The sequence below is a fragment of the Triticum aestivum genome, chromosome 3A, assembly GCF_018294505.1.
Source record: "Triticum aestivum cultivar Chinese Spring chromosome 3A, IWGSC CS RefSeq v2.1, whole genome shotgun sequence".
NCBI lineage: Eukaryota > Viridiplantae > Streptophyta > Magnoliopsida > Poales > Poaceae > Triticum > Triticum aestivum.
This window is the reverse complement of record NC_057800.1, coordinates 607,634,616-607,657,039: the sequence shown is the minus strand read 5'-3', so window position 1 is coordinate 607,657,039 and position 22,424 is coordinate 607,634,616.

The following is a 22,424-nucleotide window of genomic DNA, read 5'->3' as shown; positions in this document are numbered from 1 at the left end:
CTCACGTGGTGACAAACCCTCTGCCCCCACGTCTCGTTATCTTCTCACACCCACACATACCAACACAGACACCACACACACAAAATATTCTCCTGGTGCCTCTATCCACTCCCCCCTTGCATATACACACTCAAGGGAATCTCTCGCCGTGACGTCATATTCGTCTCTCTCTCTAGACCACTCTCATTTCTCGTGCTATCTCTCCCACGCCCCCCCCCGGCGGCCCCTCTATCCATGCCTCTATCGAATACGTAATACAAACACATACCTCTCCAGGCCCTGCCAAATGCATCAACTACACATTCACACATGTTACATCATGTACCCCATTGATCTAAAAAGCCCTCTCTTCACGTTTATTTCGCATACAACATTCCTTTTGAATAAAGTGTGGCCAAAAAATTATTTTAGAATTTCTGCATATATACAACATTACAAAGTTATATGGAGGAGTATGCACGCTAATTTGCATTGCATGGTGCCCACAATGATATTTATTCTGCACTATGAATTTGTATATTTTTATACTATATATAAAGTTAGTCATAATAAAGAGAAACGAAGAGCATCTCTCTCTCCATTGCATACCCCCCCCCTTACGCCCCTTTCACGTACGCACACAAACTATCTCCAGGTCCTCTAAAAGTAAGCCCCCAGCACATTCACGCATGTTTCATCTTTCTCTCGTGATATATACAGTGACGATCATTATATTTGAAGCGAAAGCACGATACGTACATTGGACTTCAGAATCCACTCATTACGGTCACCATTTATGTTTTGTGGTTATTATACAGTCACAGGCTCACCGTACAACTCTGTATTTGCTCTAGACACGACTAGTTGACCAGTTAAATGCTCCACGTGGCACCTCTAGTGTTGCATCACATTATCGCACTACCATCGGGCCCACCTGTCAGCTTGTATCTACTCTACATCTACACTCTTATAAAATACACTCTTATAAGAAACAGAGTTGGTGATGATGGTGTGCCTGCCATCCTGCAATATAGGCCGTCCGATTTATATCTGACGGATAGGAAAGAAACTATTGCAATTTTGCAAAAACGTACCCACACACCTCTCCACATTTGCAAATAAGGCCTTCCCTCGTTCATCCTTTTCTCTCACAAGATAAACTAGTCATACAAAAAAATGACAAAAATGACAAAAAAATATTGGATGGTGTCATACAAATGCATCTTGATGTTACGTGCAACACACGGGCAACTTGGTAGTAAGAATGAAAAGAAATGACAAAAAAAATTGGACGGTGATTCGAAGTCATGACCGCGGGCACAGCGAACAAGGTGGCCTTGTATTGGTATGCTGAGCCGTCTGTTTTAACACACAGGAGCTGGTGTGGTGATTATACACACACACACACACATGCACACGAACTGCATGCACGCAACACTCACACGAACACATGCACCCACGCACGCACACAACACTCACACGTACACACGCAGCCACACACGCATGGAACACTCACACGCACACACGCACGCATGCATGCACACACCAGTACACCACACGACCAACACATACTCGCACGCTCAAGTGCTCAACCTACACGCGCATGCGCACACATCAAGCCCTGACAGACACATACACAACCAGGTGCTTCCCGCGCACAGGTTGGAGTCTTGTCGCACCTACGTAAATTTGTGTTTATCTGACCTTTTCCCTATGTGAATTGACAGATGGGACCCACAAGGAACGTGGTCAATTTAACTAGTCAACATGGTGCCACGCAGAATATTTGGCCGGTCAACAGAGTGCAATCCAATGCTGAACCGTGAGCGAGTGACCGTATAATCACCGCAAAACGTATATAGTGACCGTAATCAGCTTATTCTGAAGTTCGGTGAACGTATTATGCTTTTCTCTCTGTAGGCCCTCCAAAACTACATCTCTACACGTTCTCGCATGTTACATCTAACAACTATGCAATACAGCACTACTACTACACTCTAACACAATAAATCATATGTGTTTTTAGTTTTACTAGATATCATATTGTTACTTAATTATTCAGTTTGCATACATTAAAATTGCCTTTGAAATGTATGGCCAATATCATATACTGCACGGGAAAAATCCCGCCCTTTCCTGTTTAATCGGGTTTGTATCGATGGATCGTGCGAAACAGCAAAACTATAGTACTATACAGTACAAGTGACAGTTCACTGGGCCGTTGTGTCGTGTACTCCTTCGTCGTAAGAGTGGAGCGCTCGCTTTCATAAATCTTCTAGTACCTTTCGCCGACATGTGGGACATCAAGCTACCAGGTCCATGTGCCATACCGAAATACAGTGCAGAGCAGCCGGGGTGAAGCACCCAATCATGGCGCCGGCGTAGTAATGAGCAATGAGGCATCAAATCACATAGCTGCACCTTTCCCACAGTTAAGTTGGAGGGACGAAGTAATAATGCTAAAAAGAAGTTGGAGGGACGAAGCAACCATCATTTCACTCGTTGCTGAATCCACTTCTCCCTCATCTTCTTCAAGTTAACCACGTGTTGCTTCTGCCGTTGTTCTGCCTCATGTGGGACGCAGATCGGCTTGGTAAAGCACTGACACGTGGGACCGCATGTTAGCAAACCGCCAGGACAACGTCCTCTAAAGATAAGAAACCTCCCCCGCCATCCGCGTGGCAAAATCACCTCCTTTCTACTAATCTTGATTCTATAATTTTTTAGATCAATATAATTAAGATTTGTATAGATAGCACACAGGAGCAAAACCAAGTGGTACGGTTAAGGGCATCCACAATGTGTAGCCAAATGTGAAAATAGCTTTTGGCATCGTGGGAACCATTGTGGACGGTGTTGCCAAAGCCAAAAGGATGGAACCGAAGCTCCCTGGTTTATTGATTGAACGAATAGAAAAATGCAACGTCTCTCCTATTTCTCCCGTGCTTGGACGCATGTACAGTATAGAGCACATAGTCTACTCCCCTATCCCTTCTATCACAAATCACAAAGCAGTGAGGCATCAAATCACAAAGCACGGACGAAGCAACCATCATTTCACTCTTCGCTGACTCCGCTTCTCCATCATTTTCTTCAAGAAACCATCTCACCGCACTAAGCTGGACGGATGACGCTATTGTGTACTAGTAGTACTAGTACATTTACGCGTCCTTTAGTTCAACGAACTTCCTGGATGCAAATAAGGCGGTTGTCTCGGCTTGCAAGCGGCACTTGCGAACGACTTACCGTGGTCTCCCTCAATGGTGTTCTCCGTCGAACGCACTTCGCCAAACCACAATGTTCGAGATATCATCGACGTCACTGCAATGGGGAAAGAAGTCAAAAATAATAAGTACTACCTCCATTTTCTGTACACAATGCCAATATATCAAAATTACAATTTGCAAAAGGCCACTAACACTAATCGGGGTGAAATTGATGGGTTTTTTTACCCTTGCTTTATAGCTGTGCATGCAGCCCAGGAGTGATGACAGACCAAACGCATGCATGCAACATGCATATAACAGGCAGGGGAAGCGCGAGGAAGAAGTAGGTCGGTGGAGCCACGAGGGGCCCACAAGGGTGGAGGGCACACCCCTGCCTCGTGGCTTCCTCTCTGGTTGCTTGACGTCCACTCTAAGTCCTCTGGATCATGTTTGTTCCAAAAATCACGCTCCCAAAGGTTTCATTCCGTTTGGACTCCGTTTGATATTCTTTTTCTGCGAAACACTGAAATAGGCAAAAAACAGCAATTTGGGCTGGGCCTCCGGTTAATAGGTTAGTCCCAAAAATAATATAAAAGTGTATAAATAAGCCCATTAAACATCCAAAACAAAATATATAATAACATGGAACAATAAAAAAATTATAGATACGTTGGAGACGTATCAGAGAGGAATGAAAAATAAGCAAATGCAACATGATTGTACTTGAACGACTCAAATAAACAATAAGTTGTCTCACTTGGCCTACATAGTGAAAGGCCTAATGCGCAACGCGGAGCACTGACGCTCGAATATGGCCGGGAAAACAGGGAAACCGACATGTGGGGCACTGCTACCTCTTGAGCACTTGCATTGGTTTTCCCTTGAAGAGGAAAGGGTGGTGCAGCAAAGTAGCATAAGTATTTCCCTCAGTTTTTCAGAACCAAGGTATCAATCCAGTAGGAGGCCACGCACGAGTCCCTCGTACCTTCACAAACAAATAAATCCTCGCAACCAACGCGATAAGGGGTTGTCAATTCCTACACTGTCACTTACGAGAGTGAGATCTGATAGATATGATAAGATAATATTTTTGGTATTTTTATGATAAAGATGCAAAGTAAAATAAAAGGCAATAAAAATAGCTAAGTATTGGAAGATTAATATGATGGAAGATAGACCCGGGGGCCATAGGTTTCACTAGTGGCTTCTCTCGAGAGCATAAGTATTCACGACAGGTAAACAAATTACTGTTGAGCAATTGACAGAATTGAGCATAATTATGAGAATATCTAGGTATGATCATGTATATAGGCATCACGTCCGAGACAAGTAGACCAACTCCTGCCTGCATCTACTACTATTACTCCACACATCGACCGCTATCCAGCATGCATCTAGAGTATTAAGTTCAAGAGAACAGAGTAACACTTTAAGCAAGATGACTTGATGTAGAGCGATAAACTCATGCAATATGATGAAAACCCCATCTTGTTATCCTCGATGGCAACAATACAATACATGTCTTGCTGCGCCTACTGTCACTGGGAAAGGACACCGCAAGATTGAACCCAAAGCTAAGCACTTCTCCCATTGCAAGAAAGATCAATCTAGTAGGCTAAAACAAAATTATAATTCGAAGAGACTTGCAAAGATAACCAATCATACATAAAATAATTCAGAGAAGATTCAAATATTGTTCATAGATAAACTTGATCATAAACCCACAATTCATCGGTCTCAACAAACACACCGCAAAAGAAGATTACATCGAATAGATCTCCACAAGAGAGGGGGAGAACTTTGTATTGAGATCCAAAAAGAGAGAAGAAGCCATCTAGATAATAACTATGGACCCGTAGGTCTGTGGTAAACTACTCACACTTCATCGGAAGGGCTATGGTGTTGATGTAGAAGCCCTACGTGATCGATGCCCCCTCCGGCGGACCTCCAGAACAGGCCCCAAGATGGGATCTCATGGATACAGAAAGTTACGGCGGTGGAATTAGGGTTTTGGCTCCGTATCTGGTAGTTTGGGGGTACATAGGTATATATAGGAGGAAGGAATACGTCGGTGGAGCAACAGGGGGCCCACAAGGGTGGAGGGCGCGCCCAGGGGATTAGGCGCGCCCCCCTGCCTCGTGGCCTCCTGGTTGATGTCTTGACATAGGGTGCAAGTCCTCTGGATCATGTTCGTTCCGAAAATACGTTCCCGAAGGTTTCATTCCGTTTGGACTCCGTTTGATTTTTTTTCTGCGAAACCCTAAAATAGGCAAAAACAACAATTCTGGGCTGGGCCTCGGGTTAATAGTTTAGTCCCAAAAATAATATAAAATGTATAATAAAGCGCAATAATGTCCAAAACAGAATATAATATAGCATGGAACAATAAAAAATTATAGATACATTGGAGACGTATCAGGCACACCTGTCGGGACAATGTCGCAGACTAGTCCAATGGACGAGCTAACCCACGACCTCCTCGCCACCGACAATCGTTCATGTGGGTCGTGGGGGCCAACAACGTGGCACAGCTCCAGCACCGCCTCTAGACACGGCGACCGCGGTGAGCGACACGCTCATCGTTGCTAGACACGGTCGGTTTCAGTGTGCCGAGGGTGGCGTTAGTGCGGTGGCACGACCAATAGTATGTTTCATTTATGCCCAAGGTTGCCCAATCAAAGCATTGGGTAGCCAAAATTTTGGTTGAGGTTTTGGTTGCCGATGATTTGGCCGACATTGGCAAGAAAAATGAATTAGAGTTGGCTAGAGTTCATTGGCATACCAAAAAAATGGCAACCATCCAAACAAAGACCAATCTTTGGGTCATGACCAAAATTTTGGTAAGGTGCACTTTGGCCACAATCCAAACACACCCCAACAGCCGGCTCGTCGAGGATGCACGGGGCGCCGGGAGGCGTCCGCGGAGTGGTGTCGCGCGGCCAACTGCATCCTCAGGACCTAAGACCATGTCGGGTCTTCTTGCTTTTTCAATGACATGCGGGGATCGCATGTGAGAAAAGGGCATCTCCAACGTTGCCACGACCGCAGCTGACTACCCTGGCACACCAAAAACCCTCATCCCTCACATCGTCACGCGGTGCGTTCCCAGCCGGGACCAGTTGCCCGCATTCATGTTGTCTGTCCATATGCTGTCGTTAAGAGGCTCGGTGCCCGAGGAACCAACTCCTGCGATTTAATGACACACCAGGATGCTTGGCCTCACCGGAATGCGCTACTTAAAGAGGCAATGCCCAGCTAGCGTCCACACCATAGCACATCGTCCTCCTACCTAGCACCAAATCCGCCATGACCGCAAGCGCGAATGCTCTACGAGAGAGCTTGTCTTCGGGGATGAAGCTCGAGGTCGCCGCCCTCACTCAAGTCCCCTCTCGCGATGGAATAGCGGTGTAGCCGGACGCGGACGCGGCTACACAAGCGGTGGCCACGTTGGCGGCCGACGACAGGAGCACCGTCATCCACACGTCCTACTTGCCGCGCTCCAACGTCCGGCACCGCTGAGGTCGGGGACTCCTTCGAGGATGAGTAGGGCATGGGAGGCGGCATGGCATGGTGTGCCAACTGGCCGGTCTGTATCCCGTGTTCTACTCTTCCTCGCCGGAGACCGCACCTTCACTTTACGGGTCTTGAACCCCGCCCCGTACATAGAGATCGCAGATGGACGACGTCGGTCTCCACCGTAGAATAGGTTTAGGGTCGGGTTTCTTTTATTTTTCTGTCCTATAAAAGTTCGAAATGTAATGAAAATCTACCGTGTTTGCATTAATCTCGGCCGGTGTATATGGACTTTCACAATAATATAGTATATAGTAGGAGTACTAGCAAGATGCCCGTGCGTTGCACGGAAGATCAAGATCTTGTGGGAGAAAAGGATGAACGAGGGAAGGCCTTATCTGCAAATGTGGAGAGGAGTGCGGGTAAATTGTCATAGTTTCCTTCCTATCCGTTAGATGTAGATCGGGTGGCCTATATTGCAGGATGACAGGCACACCATCATCACCAACTCTGCTTTTTATTGAACCGATACAAAGCTAACATGCGAAGTAAAATAAGCACATAGGGTCTATACATACACAATTTATCTTAGGCACTCCAATAGTACGTCCACTACACATTCACGCATTTCACATCTTTCTACATCTACGAGAACCTACGAAAGGGTTAACGTAAATTGCCTCTATCTCTCCTCCCCTGATTTTCATGGTGGTGGGCCCCTCCCTCCCCCCAATCTACAATCAATAGCTCACACGTTTCACATTACGTTAATTACGTAACTCGGATTACGTAGGTGTAGCATTACTCGTCCTAAAAAACCTAACTAAGCCAACCTCCCAGCATATCACGCGGGAAAAGACCCGGTCGCGCCGTTTTAGTTGGGATTACCGGATTACTAGTAGTAGTATTGATGGATCACATGAAGCAACAAGTTTTTTTTAGGGGGTGAAGCAACTAGTTTAAAAGGAAAAAAGGCGGTACACTCATAGCACCCCTATCGCGGTCGCATTGCACCCCACACACGGCTCACGCAAACGGAACGCGCTTTTGGCTTGCCTCTGCAGTGACACGTGGGACTGCACTTGGAGAAACCGACCATGCGCCAAACTCCCCCCACCCACCGCGTGAAAATCCTTCCCCCCCACCCAAAAATTCCCCCAAATCCTAGATTCAACTGCCCTTCGGCCACTAGCCAATAATATTCCCAAAACACCCTCCCCCCCATCCCCCTTCACTCCATTCTCTCCGCCAAAGCCGCCCACCCCGCCGCACCGATACACCGGCGCCGCGGTTCGTCGAGGGGACGCATGGCGATCCTCTCGCTCCCACAGTACGCCCTCGTAGACTGCCGTCCTCTAGCCGCGCCGCCACCGCTGGCGACGTTCTTGTGGAGGCGCACGACGGTCAGCACTGCCACCGCTGGCGACGTTCGTGTGGAGACGCACGACGGTCAGCTTCTCCCACGGTACGCGCATTCTAGACTGAGGCACCGTGCATGTCAGTGTAGCGCTGAATGTTAGCTGATAGACGTTGTTAATCTCACTATTTTCCGAAGTATTTTACAGTCAATATGCTCTACTTAAGAAGCTTCCTTGCCCTATTATGCACTCAATCTGCTTAGCTGAGATGGCATGCCAAGGCCGATTAGTTGCTAAAATATCATGCCATATATTTATTGTGATGTAGATTTCCATGGTCTAGTAGCCAATCTGTTAGGTGAAATAGCTCTGCACCGTTTTATACTCGATCTTTGTTGCTGCGATGGCCTTCGATAGTTCGATGGCTGTGTGCTCGGCCTCATTGACTGCTGAAACAACCTGCCAAAATTTAGCACTCAAATCTGTTTGCTGAATTAGCTTTACATATATTTCGTTACTTAGATCTGCTCGTCGAAATATCTTGCCATAGCTCTAGACGTCGACCTAGGTATTTTTTCTAGATTTCATAAAAAAACATATATGTTTTTCCTGTAATATCTAGTAGAAGAACTAATTTGTATGTCTAACAGATGGACAGGACTTGGATAGCTTCTTCTCAAAGATTCTCCGCTGCATATGTCGAGGGGGTTGAAAACTTCATGAACTTTATCAGAGCAGAGTACGATGGTCCGAAATCAGATGTGCTCTGCCCATGTAGCAGTTGTATGAATTCAGTTACAAGACCCCAGTCAACTGTGCAAAATCATCTACACTTGTATGGGATGTCGGTCACATATACTAGGTGGGTTCATCATGGTGAAGCTGTGAACGTCAATGTTATTGACTACGTGGAAGCAATATATCACCATCTTGATCTACCTGATGCTCAGGTGGAAGAGAAGGAGGAGGAGGAGGTGGTGGCGGAGCCAATGATTTTGACAAACATTGGAACAATGATACGAAATGCTCGTGCATTCCGTGAACTTTCACCTGCAGAAGAAAAATGGTGGGCCCGCATGTTGGAACAATGCAACGTGGCTGTCACCCCAGGAAATAAGCTGTCAGTATTCTCAGCTATGGTCACCTTTCTTCAAGTGAAGACATGCGGATGACCAACAAATCATTCGATGTGATGTTGGCTGCTTTCCGCAAAACTTTCCCAGATGCGTCTAAGCTGCCACACACCTACAGTAAAATGAAGAATTTCCTTCGTGCAGTTGGAATTGGATATGATATGATCCATGTTTGTAAGAATAATTGTGTTCTGTTCCAGAAATATTATGCCAACTTAAGTGAATGCACAAAATGCAAATCATCAAGATGGAAATATGGCGATGCTATGAAGAGGATTCCTCATAATGTTCTGAGACATTTTACAATTACACCAAGATTGCAGAGGTTGTTTCATGATGCTGAAACAAGAGAGGATGTACTGTGGCATTCTAGGAACCGGGAGTACAAATATCATAATGTAATGAGCCATCCATCACATGGTAGTGAGTGGAAAAGCTTCAATTAGAAACATAAAAAGTTTGTTGCTGACCCGAGAAACATTAGACTTGGCTTAGCTTCAGATGGATTTAACCCATTTGGCCACCAGAGTGCCACATATAGCATGTGGCCAGTGCTTGTTATCCCTTACAACATGCCTCCAAATGTCTGCACCAAAGAATCAACTACATGATGGCCTTGCTCACCCCAGGTCCAAAAAGTCATGGAAAGGATTTTGATTTGTTCATGGAGCCTCTTGTGGAGGAACTTCAACAGCTATGGAGGGGTGTTCTCACTCAAGACCTATATACCAGCCCACCAGTTGATTTCTTTCTGCGTGCTATTATAATTTGGTGCATCCATGATTATCCGGCTTTGGGCACTATGTTAGGGTGAACGACACATGGTTACCATGCATGTGTTCGTTGTGACAGGAATCCGCTGTCATACGCAATACTTAGCAAGATTTGTTACATTGGACACCGTCGTTTCCTTGCCAAGGAGAAGCCGCATCCTAGAAAATACCGAAGACATGTGTTCAATGCAAAGCATGAAAACCGTGATGCGCCAAAGAGGCTCACCGCCGATGAGTTGCAAGTGGAATTAGAGAAGGTCATGCTTATTACACCAGGAAACCATCCTAGTAATGGTAGTGGGGAAAGGAAGCGTGGCAGGGCAGAAGAGAGATTATTTTTTACCTGCAGGTTCACTTTGTGGGACTTGGAGTATTGGAAAGATTTGGATCTGCGGCATAATCTTGATGTGATACACATCGAGAAAAATATATGTGACAGCATTATCGGCACACCTCTTAATATTGAAGGCAAGACGAAAGATACCTTAAAATCTAGGATTGATTTGACACACCTGGGTATCAGACAGGATTTGCAGGTGCAAGATGAAGGTAAACCATGGGATATGGCACCAGCTGTGTACGTCTTGGACAAGGTAAAAAGAAAAGAAATCTGCGAGGTCCTATCACGTGTGAGATTCCCACATGGATTTGCTTCCAACCCTGAAAGGAGAGTTAGTGCAGATGGAAACATGGTACAAGGGTTGAAAACTCATGACTGCCACATCCTACTTCAATGGGTTTTACCTGTTATCCTTAGAGGATTGGGCCGCCCTGACTTATACAGAGCAGTTGCAGAGTTGGGACAATTCTTCAAGGAACTCTGAAGTAGAAATATCAGGATAGATGCTTTGGAGCGTCTTAGAGACAAGATACCAACTATCCTATGCGACCTTAAGAAGATACATCCTCCAGCCTTCTTTGATGTGATGGTGCATTTGGCTGTTCATCTACCTGATGAGGCACTACTTAGAGGTCCAGTACAGTATGGCTGGATGTACCCTATTGAAAGGCGGCTAGGCACTTTCAAGAGCTATGTTAGGAACAGAGCTAGACCCGAGGGTTCCATTGCAGAGGCCTACATTGCAGCAGAAGCGTTGACATTCGGCTCAAAATACATTGAAACAGTTGATCAGCTTAGCAAAGAGGTGGGTGAAGACAATCCCGGGCTCAATATTTTCGATTATTCTGTTCGAGTTATAGGGAAGAGTCGACAAGAGGACAAACCTAAAGATTTGGACAAAATGGTTTGGTATGTGTTGAATAACTATCCTGAGATACTACCTTATATCAAGTAAGTGCTAAGTACTGCATCTTATACATCGTAATCTACTAAACTTGCAACACATTCTTATATATTTAGATGTTTGACGCGATCACTATGTTGTGCAGCATCTACAAAAAGGAGTTACTGCCGCAAAATCCAAGAAACATTGACAAACTTGTTATGGCAGGATTTCCGAAACGGTTCAAGAGCCATGTAAGATTTTGAATTGCACTGTCAGTTTTTTTAATATATTGAGTACATAAGATGATCAGCTTGTCTATTTTCTAACCATAGGTTAAGAAGATGCGGGAGGATGGGTAGGCAGTTGATGATGCCCTTTACTCACTAGCAATGGGTCCTGATACTCGGGTAAGACATTATGAATCTTGCGTTATTGGAGATGTGCGCTACAACACCCTTGCACGAGACGAAGGTAGGAAGACACAGAACAGTGCCATCATGAGCACGGATACGTATGACAAAGAGATAACTAAAATGCATGCTAACATAATAGACATTGTTCAGTTGTAGTATATCTCCAGTTTTGAGGATCATCGGTGTGTGGTTCTGTTGTGCTGTCGTTGGTATAACCTGTTTTCCAGGATCGCAAAACCCAGAGCTGATGATTATTTCAAATCCATCAATGTCAAGGCGGTGTACCAGACCAACGAGCCTTTTATTTTGGCAAATCAAGCAACACAGATATTTTTCTTGTAGGACTCATTTGCTCGTAGCGATGACTAGAGAGTATTGCAAAGGTTTGAGCAGAGGAATTCATTTAATGAAGTTGCACAACAAGATGATGCTTACACTACTCCTGATGTACAAGACAACACAGATGTTCCTAATATCTTTGAGAACTATCGACGCCGGCGAAAAGATTGCATGTCGTGCTATGGACATACAAGAGTTGACCAAGAAGAAGCCAACGTTCGAGGACGTTGAGGACGAAGAAGAAGATGACACCGTGGGGAATTACGATTCAGACTGATACACATGGCGAAGATGTTGACGCTGCTGCTACGGATGATGAATACATTGCTTTTGTCGTATTTGCCTGTCAGAAGACGTTTTTTATCTACTATGTGAAATTTTGTTTGCTATGACAACTAAAACCTGATGAACATGTTGTTTAGTATTTTCCTGTGAGAACATCACTTGTTATGGATGCTGATTTGTGTTAGGTGATTGTATGACGACTGAAACATGATGACATTGTTATTTAGTTGTACTCATATTTGGCTGTGAAACTTGAATTTGATGACATAGTTTGATGTTGGACTGCAATTTGCTCGATGTCTTCGAATGAGAACAAAGCTGACCCGGCATGGCCTCTGCTAATTTATTTATTTATTACCAAAAGGGCCTCTGCTATTTATTTATTTATGAGCAAAAGGGGATACCCCCTGATTTCCGTTAATAGAAATCATTAGATGTTCAGAACACTACGCCCAGCCTGCTACACAGGTTTCATTCATTACTAGTTTCAACAAAGTGCTCATTTCATAGCCACTTAATACATCACGAGTGCTACATACACCGCAAATAAAGAGACAATCCTCCTACAGAGCACATCGATTTTTCCCATTATCTTCACAAGCTCTTTCATCTCCTCATTGTTGTCAAGGTCGTTCAGCAGATGTTGCTTGGCCATGATCAGAGGAACTGCATCTTTAACCTTCTGCTCTGCATCTTCCTCTTCTGTCGTTCCTTCAGTTACTTGTCCAACAGCCCAACCTGCTGGTATTGGGATTCCTCGGCTAACCAAATAATCCGCGTAGTTGCGCTCCCCCACATCAGCAACTTCCCAAAAATACAAATCACACGAATCTTCCCTTTTCTGCATGAATAAAATTGGAAGATCATCAACCAAACTATTAAAAAATCAGCAACTGAAAGTAGCAGAACAACACTTAAGCATATTATTACCCCATGATTCGGGCATTTGTAGAAGACTCGACCAGGGTTGAGGATTGTGGTTGAGACGCGATGGATGACTCTGCGTGATTTGCAGCAGTGGCACCACACCAACGGTAGCGGGTTGCGATGAGCAACCGGCCGCTGCGGTGCGCGTGCCGGCGGGGTGTGATGAGACCCACAGGCGATGGTACGGGTGGTGACTTGGCGCATATTTGGTTGTTGCCTGCTGAAGAGGAGGTGGACGAGCAGCCAGCGGACATGGTTGCTGCGGCCAGAGCTTCTGATGCTAGGCAGAGTAAGTAGAGAAGAGGAGAAGTGAACGTTGGATAACTCAGTTTCATTACTTGTAGAGTAGCATAGCACCATATATAGTCATAGTCTAGGTTTGGATTCGAACCAGCTACAGGAGCATGTCTCTATTTTTTCTAAAACTCAGCAACCTCTCTTTACTGGTACACTAGCTTGTTCTATACGCCTTCTCAAGTCTTTGATTCCTCCAGCTAACATCTGGGACCCACCAGAAGGGCCTCTATATTTTGCGAAAAAACATGCCCCCCGCTGATAGGTCGGACCCACCAGCTATCTTCGCACGCAAGGAAGTGCCTCCTTATTATTACACACAAAAAATGAATACTCTCCCTGCCAGCTGGGACGCGTGCATCCTGTCCACCTCACAGGCTCGACGGGACACGTGCGAGTAGCAAGGCCGCCTATGCTCACCGGGAAGCGAGCTCTTTGACCTCCATGCACCAGCCGCCGCCCGCCTCGTTCACAACTTCTCCATTAATGGGTTAATTAAAGCACCTGGATGGAGAGGGTTTGCTTGTGATCCCATGGCAGCATCTACTTTCTTCGTGTTTTCAACTCGTATTCCGCCCTAATTTAAATTGCCACACAGGGCAACGGATAATATGACCACAAATAAAATGGCAACAGATAATACGACGACAAATTTACAATGGCGAAGATAATAATTGTCTTACATATTCCGGATAATTTAAAATGCCACATGCGGAAAAGCCCAGAAGACACGGGGGCAAGAGAAGAAGGAAATTGTAGACAATGATCCGGGTCACTACTGTCTCTACTCGTCGGTGGATCACCGGACAATGAAATCCTTTAGCTCCTTCTTCAATTCCTCACGACTTTGCTTGAAAGTAGTCACGGATTCCTCCACCTCCTACTCGCGCTCGATTCGGAGCTTCCTCAAGCCACCCATCAGCTCCTCGACGACCGCTTTCAGCGTCATCTCCGAGGCACTGCTTTGCTCATGAAGCATCTTCCAGCCGGCGGCCTCCTCCTCCTTCTCTGCGACCAACTTGAGGAGCTTCGCATTGTCATCCATGAGTTGCTCGACGAGGCCGTCGCCTTGTCAACCGAGGCATCGCTGATCTTGAGCAGCTTCATCAAGCCGTCGACCAGCTCCTACTGCGTATTGACGCCAGCGAGAAGGTCGTCGTCGCTGGTGAAGGACTTCAGGAACGCTGGCTCGTCGTGATGGCCGACGCCGCGAATGCGCTTGTGAGAGCCCTCGCGTGCCTGTGAGAGCTCTTTCGAGGGCTCCGCAGCACGCCGGGACATCTCTGTTGCGGCTGCGGCTTCACAGCGGGACCTCTCTAGTGCTTCCGCGGCCTTGGTCTTTGTTGCATGGTTACATGTCCACCCTAAACTCCTCCTACCGGTTATGGCGAAATGACTTGATAGGAAAGACCAGTTTTGTGGGTGATGAGGAGAGGAACTGTCAAGTAATTTTCGAGTGGGCAGTTTCTATAGCCCGGTGCTAAGTGTGAACACATATTAGTTTGATAGGTGTGAACAGATTTGCAATTACTTATTGCGTCGTAATCTGTAATGTGACGAGAAACAAGGTCAAAATTTATTGATGGCACAAGGTTGACCACGGGGTTGCTCGCCGTTGAGGCGGCCGTGGCACGCTCTGCTCACGTCCGTCTGCGCGTTTTGCTCACCATTGAGGCGGCCACGGCGCGCTCCGCTCTGGCGTCCCTTCACGCGCTCTGCTTGCTGTTGAGGCAAATTTACAATGGCAATGGTTAATAATTCTTAATAATTGTCTTACATATTCAGGATAATTCAAAATGCCACATGCGGCAAGGCTCAGAACACTCACGACCTACACATGCATGCAATTATAATAAAATATAAGCTAAAAGGCTGAGCTGGCGGCCTTCCGACGATGGTCTTCTCGGACTCCAAGCATAGCACCCTTGCCGTCGTTCACTGCAAGTGTCCCGACCTGCCTCCGCCTACGGAGCTGATGGCGCTGGGAGGCTCTTGGGGCTGCTGGGCCTCTTCCACAAGAGCTTGACAGAGTGCAATCACATGCATGACAACTCCACGGAACAGCTCCATTTCCATGTCGCTGGCCTAGTAGCAAATTCCTGCCTTCACCTGCATCCTCAAGATATCACGTTGGCGATGTTCTACTTCATTGGGGACGTCAACTCCGCCAAGGATGCACTCAAGCCTAGCCACCACATCATCGGGATCGAGGTTGACACGGCCGCCGCTGGCAATGATGAAGCCGCAGGCTGCCTGTGTCTTAACTGAATCACAGAGGTCCTCTGCCCATTCCTTATGGGGCATCAGGCTCTCGTTGAGCACCGGTGACGGCGGCTCTTCGGGTTGGTCATCGACCATCCCACCAAGGAGCTCTGGATCTTTTGCACGATGGATAGCAAACTGCTCATCACACCTCCTCTGCAATATGTCGATTGTGCTCCCAAGGACTGTCACACAGATATCGTTGCCGATGGGCCATGGTGCCTGCACCGGCCGATGAAGCTCTTCCTCCCCGACCTGCTCCGACTTGTTCTCCTCGTCGAAGATGTAATGCAGGTAGGCGTTGACGTCGAAGCTTTGGTCGTTGCCTGGCATGTTTGGAATAACTAATGGTAGATGGGTGAGGACTAGATCTGCGCAGAGTGTCGCGATGGTGTGTTGCCGCCTAGGTTATATGCATCAAGTCGTTAGCTGGTGGCGGGAAACCGGCGAGGGAAGAGGCATGGATTTTACAATTCACCCATGTGGAGCGCGGGAAGTATTTGCTGGAGTGCGGGAAGACTAAGTGGAGCACACACACAACCCGAATATCATATCCGGTGCCACGTGTTATTTATCACACAAGTGTTAACATAAGGAAACGTATGTGTAACTTACTAATCATCACACACGAGTACTCGCAGACGCATCGTGTGCGATACTCCTAGCCACCGCAAGCAACTAGTTTGCATTTTTCAATTTTTTATACACACAGAATCGCACATGAACAAACTATATTAACCGTATGTATTGTAATTTATCATCACAAATAGTTCATCTGAGTCGGCTGTTTGCCACGTATCACACACATCATGTTAAGTTGAACCGTTTCTGTTTTGGTCGCTAATCAAAAATAGTTTGTCCGAGTGAACTGTATGCCCTATATCACACACACCTTGATCTGGCTAACCGTTCCTGTTGCACCTAATAGCAAACAGTTCATCGGATAAAACTGTATGTCGTATATCGCACACACATTGATATGGTTGCCCGTTTCTGTTGTTCTACCTCAACGCAAACAGTTCGAATGGGTTAATCGTGTGCCCTGAATTGCACAGGCAACTATAATCTAAACCGTGTTTGATGCATCCTCCATCGCAAACGTTTTGCACCTTTTTGCCGGGTTTTTTACACCACCTTTTGCAGTTAATGCATCACACACAGTTTTGTCGAAGGGTCTCTAATTGTAGTGTCGCGTTAGCAGCAACCTGCAGTAGTGAACTACAACCAAAAGAAAGAACAAATGCAGCCTTTGTGATTCAATTGACCACAATGCTCAAAGGTGCACTGAGAAATTGAAGTGACGTGGAACAGAGGAAATGACCCCCCTTGGTCTAGGTGACATACACTAGAAGCAACTAGTGAGCTTATTTTTGAGCAGATGATCAGGCAATTTAAAGCAATTGTGCCACTGGTTTTAGGTCCAAAAGTTGTCGATCAATTTGGAGAAGCTTGTAATAATCTATATCTGTTTCTATCTTCGCTATAAATTCATAAATTGCAGACATTTACCCCAAATGGTGTTTGGTTGAAACAACATGTGCCAATCTATATGCTTATCATTCTGTGGTTTTGATTCTTCTTGCCAAATAGTTATAAGCAGTGGTGATTGAAAAAAAGCAACTGGTGAGCAGTTTTTGGGCAAACAATGGGGCAATATGAAGCAACTTGTGAGCTGATTTTGGGCAGGTGATGTGAAATAATTAATACCTACTTCTTTGCTTTAAGTTCATAACTGGATCCATGTAGCTCAATGATAATAAATCAAAAATTGATTGATTCACAGAAAGAAAAACAAGTTCACTACACTTATTTCATTTCCATTTCACACATCTGATTACAGGTTGTTTCACTTGATGTACTGGAAAAAATAAGAAGTATGTACCGCTCTCCTTTCACTTTTTGACTGGTTTGAGAATCTCCTGCCACAACTCCTTGTTCAGGTCACACTTGATCATGGAGATGGTCATTCGCTTACTGATATTCTGTATGTCAGCTTGTCTGTAGTTTGGAAGCCATGTCCCATTCCACAATAGTATGTTCATCAGCGCAAAAATCCCACAGTCACCTCTGCATAACAAATAAAAAACAAAAAGAGAATCCTTTATGCCAGAAGAACACTTGAAAAAAACATATCTCCTATAAACAAACATCTCTGCAAGTAAGTAGTTCTTTAAGTAGTGCTTATGCTATGATTTGCTTTGGTGCATCAATATCAACTAGTGGGAATTTCTATATCAATTTTGCCTGCCCTAGACAATGTGTATCCCACAATGTCCGAACATATGCTACAATGCACCTTGCTACCGCATCCAACCTTTTGCTTTTCTTGATGAGTCTCAGCGAGTCAAACACCTCAAACATTTCGTCCCTCAATTTTTTGTTGAAAACCCAGTAGTGGCCTATGCCATTAGGTTTCTCTGGTTCTAGGTTTTCAAGCACAACAATCATGACCTGTAGAAAAAAATTGGTTATAATCAACAAAACTTGAGGCAACTCTGAGACTGGTTATAGGCAACTTTAGTATTAAAAAGAGCAAGTGATAAACAAAAAATGCAGCAAATCCTATGAAACTTACATTGATTGTGCTTAGAATTTGAGTGTGGTTATAAGCAACTAGCAAAAAATCTTTTGAGTGTGGTTGTAAGCAACTCTAGAGGTAGCTGTGGCCAGTTACTAATTTTCTTTGAGTCTAGTTTTGAGCAACTCTGCCTGTGGGTGTAGGCAACTGTAACATCCCAAATTTTCAATTTGGAATGTTATACATTAGATCATCATTGCATATCATATATTTTTATTTTTTTTGCATTTTGGTTGATCCTAGAAATTCTACGCAACTCAATGACCCACGGAGAGAGTTGGGGATTTCATTATTTTCATATTTGAATTTTCTCAAATTTTGAGAATAGGATCATTTAATTTTATTTATGTTATCATCAATTATTTCTATTACAAAACTATGAGAGAGGGAATAAAATGACTTTCCCAAAATAAAGAAATATTGAGGATCAAATAATAAAATCAATTAAGATTTTATTTCGGAGTTTTTCGGTGTTTTATTTGAATTTAGGGAAAATGTGCTGTGTGTTTTTCAAAATTTCATTTAGGTCCCCAATAAATGTTCACCTTGTGCGGCTTGATTTTAGAAGCCCGTGAAAATTTATTTCGGAATTTTTGGAGTCCGTTTAGTATTTCTTTTTATTTTTCTTCTGCGTGTAATAATAATAATTAAAAAAACGCGCACCGACCTAACCGGGCCGTGTCCGACTAGGACTCCGGCCCGGCAGGCTTTATAAGCCGGGGAAGCCCACCCGGGGCAAACCCTAGCCGCCAGCCCCGCCTCGAGCCCCGTGCCCCGACGCCATCCGCGCCGCCGCCGCCGCCCGCCACCGCCGCCGCACGCTCGCCGAGGTTCGCCGCCGCCTCGATTTCCGTGCCGCCGTTTTTTTTTTCGAAAAAACCATTCGGTTTTTCCGCCGGTTTTTAGTTTCGGTTTTTTAAATAGATTGGTTTTTCCGGTCTATTTAAATAGCGAGCGTTCGTCCGTTCGTTCGTTCTAGCGAACGTTCGTCGTTTTTCTTTTTCTCGGATTAAATCCGTGATTTTTCTGATCGTGATTCCCGATCCGATTTTCGTTTTAGTATAACTTTTCGCTCGTTTATCGGAATCAGGCGATTCAAGCGCCTAGAGTTTCGTCTCGAAACCCTCTATCCGTTTAATCAACTTAAACAAGATTTTGCTACTATAAAATTTGCCCTAGATCCAGATTAGTAGAACGAAGTTGTTTTCTTTCGCCGTTTGACTTTCGTTGCTTCGTTCGATTTGATTCTTTTTGCCAACCGGAGTTCTTAAGTTGAACCTTCTGGTTAGATCTCTTATTTGAGTTTTACCTGTGCATTAGATGAGTACTTATTGTATGATTGTTTGTTTGTTTGCGATAGAATACCCGGAGTGCGCCGCCTGTTATTTCGAATCGCTAGGTTTCCCGGATCATCAGCAAGGCAAGTAACACTTTGATCATACCTTTTCTACTACCCAGTTTTTATTGCATTAGATCAATCCTCACATATTGCATGATTAGGATCTAATTAAATTGTGGGATGGGAAGTAGTTGAGGTAGTACCTATTACCTGTTTAGTATCAAACCTTTGGGAGTTACTTCTACATTTGCTTATTATGCCATGCTATGCCAGTAGGCGTGGATTGGGTGAGTGATATCCATCACAGATGTGAGTTTGTTAATTAATGGTTTATCTAAGGTGGCAACTTAAACACACATCTGGGTGGACTGAGGCACCTGGGTATTCCAGGACTTGCCTGTTTTCTTTTGGACCGCCACCCAGGCTCAAAGGGCTCATGAGACTATTCATACTAGAAACGTCTGTGTGCAGCCACAAGCTATTATGGGCTCTATCATAGTTGACTAAGTCGTGCGAACTCTTACAGTGGTAGACTAGCAGATGTAGGGGATGTAGGTGGTACGGTTTACCCGATCGTAAGGTGCTAGCGCTTCTGAAAGACTATGTCTCGGTCATCCGTCTTCTCAAACACCTTGTAGTGCGAGAAAGCAAACGGAGGCGATCGAGTCTTGTGGGGAAAAGTGCGCAAACCTCTACAGAGCGTAATAAACTAATCATGGTTAGTCGTGTCCCCGGTTATGGACATCTTGAGTATCTAGTACCTGGATTATCATGTGAATCTCGACATGTTACTCTAAATTAATTTTGTTGGGTTATGTTTAATGATGATGCTTAATTGGGATTGAGAATGCTGTCAACCATTCTCAATGTTTAACAACTACCATGATAGTTAAATAAAATTTATTCCTTTGAAGTAGGGAAAAAATGGCTTTACGCAAAACTGTAACCATAGAGCTTTCCACCAGCCAAATATGCATATAGTATAGCTGTTTCATTCCATTACTCTCTATGTGTTACCTTGCCAGCATATTCCATGTGCTGACCCGTTTTGGGCTGCAACGTTAATGTTGCAGACTTTTCAGACGATGATTAAGGAGTTTTTAGGTCGTGGTTCTATACTCAGTGATGCCGTTGGACTCGATGGACTCACTTATCTTCCAAGCCTTCCGCTGTTATCGTTATTAGATGGCCTTAAGCCATATTTATTGTAATAAGTTCTCTTTTGAGACACTCGATGTAATAAGTGTGTGATTTCTACTCTGCTATAAATCCTCCGAGTACTGTGTGGTGTCAGCATTACTGATCTAGGGATGACACTGGAGCATAGAGATCAGACTGTTTGAGGTCTGGTCGCCATAGAGATGGTATCAGAGCACACACTGACTGTAGGACACGACCACTAAGTTAGAGACCTAGATCACTTTTCACTCTCTTCTCTTCTGACTTCTCATCTTTTCTACTCATTTAGGATGGCGGATGCAAGGAACAAGTTCACACAACCGGATGAAGATACACCCTTTGGACGTCACTTGAAGGAAGTCACTAGATACCTAAACATAGGAGTACCAAGCTTCACTAGAACCTACAACGCCACTTTACCTGAAGAAGAGCTCTGGGTGATTCAAGTTCAAGTTCCAGGAGGGACGTTCATGCCAGTCACTGAGCCCATAGAGTTTTATTTTGATGCACCAACTTGGAGTCTAGGATAGAGCATGGCAGCTCACATCGCCATGGGACGCATTGGAGAAGTCTACCGCAATGATCTCAAGGATACTATCTACCAGATTTGTGGGCGCCGAGATGAGCACTGGGAGATGATCAGCACCAGGAAGGATAGATCAATTGCAGCTTTTATCCAGGAGCTAAACCAGCACATTCGACGACAGGAGAACCAGATGTGCGCTGACATGATAGATCTGAAGAAGACTAAGACTAGAATCAAGGAACTGGAGGAAGAACTCAAGGCTACACGTGAAGATTATGAAGAGGAAATTGAAGTATTGGTGGAGAAGAATGACGACCTGATCAAGAAGATTGGAATATTTATGGGAGGCCCTACGCCAGTAGATGAAGACGAAGAACCCAAGGAGATTAGCCCGGAAGACTACATCATCATCGACGACACCGATTCGGATCCGGATAGTAGCGATGATGACTATGTTGATGAAGCTAGAGCAGATATCATGGAGTCTACAACCGAAGAATATTTCTAGTAGACCACCTCATTAGTAGTAGTAGTCCACCATGTAAATATAGTAGTTCGAGCACTTGTTGCGATAGATAGATCGATTGTATGCCTTTGTTTGATTGAATGAAGTGAATTGTTTGCTTTTGCCTCATGTGCATATGGGTAGTGTTTTCTCTTTAGACCCCCTCTATTCTTACATCTCATCTTTTCTAAACCCCTCAGATGCCTCCGAGACGTGACCCCGGATTTGCCTTCCCACCGGAGCTCACCCAGTTGATCCAGCAGCAAAACACATTGATGCAGCTGCTAGTCCAGAATCAAAACCAGGGGAACAACAACAACAACAACAACAACCCACCACCACCACCACCTGTTGACCACTTAGCCCATTTTCTTAGGCTAAATCTGCCGGTGTTTTCCAGTAGCACCGAGCTGATAGTAGCAGATGATTGGCTCTGCAAGACAGCTAGGGAGTTGACCACAGTAGGATGCATAGATGCGGAGGAGGTGAAGTTTGCCGCACATCAGCTAGAAGGATCTGCAGCATCATGGTGGGAGAATTTCACAGCCACTTTCCCAGTCGACACTGTCACATGCGACCAGTTTCAGCA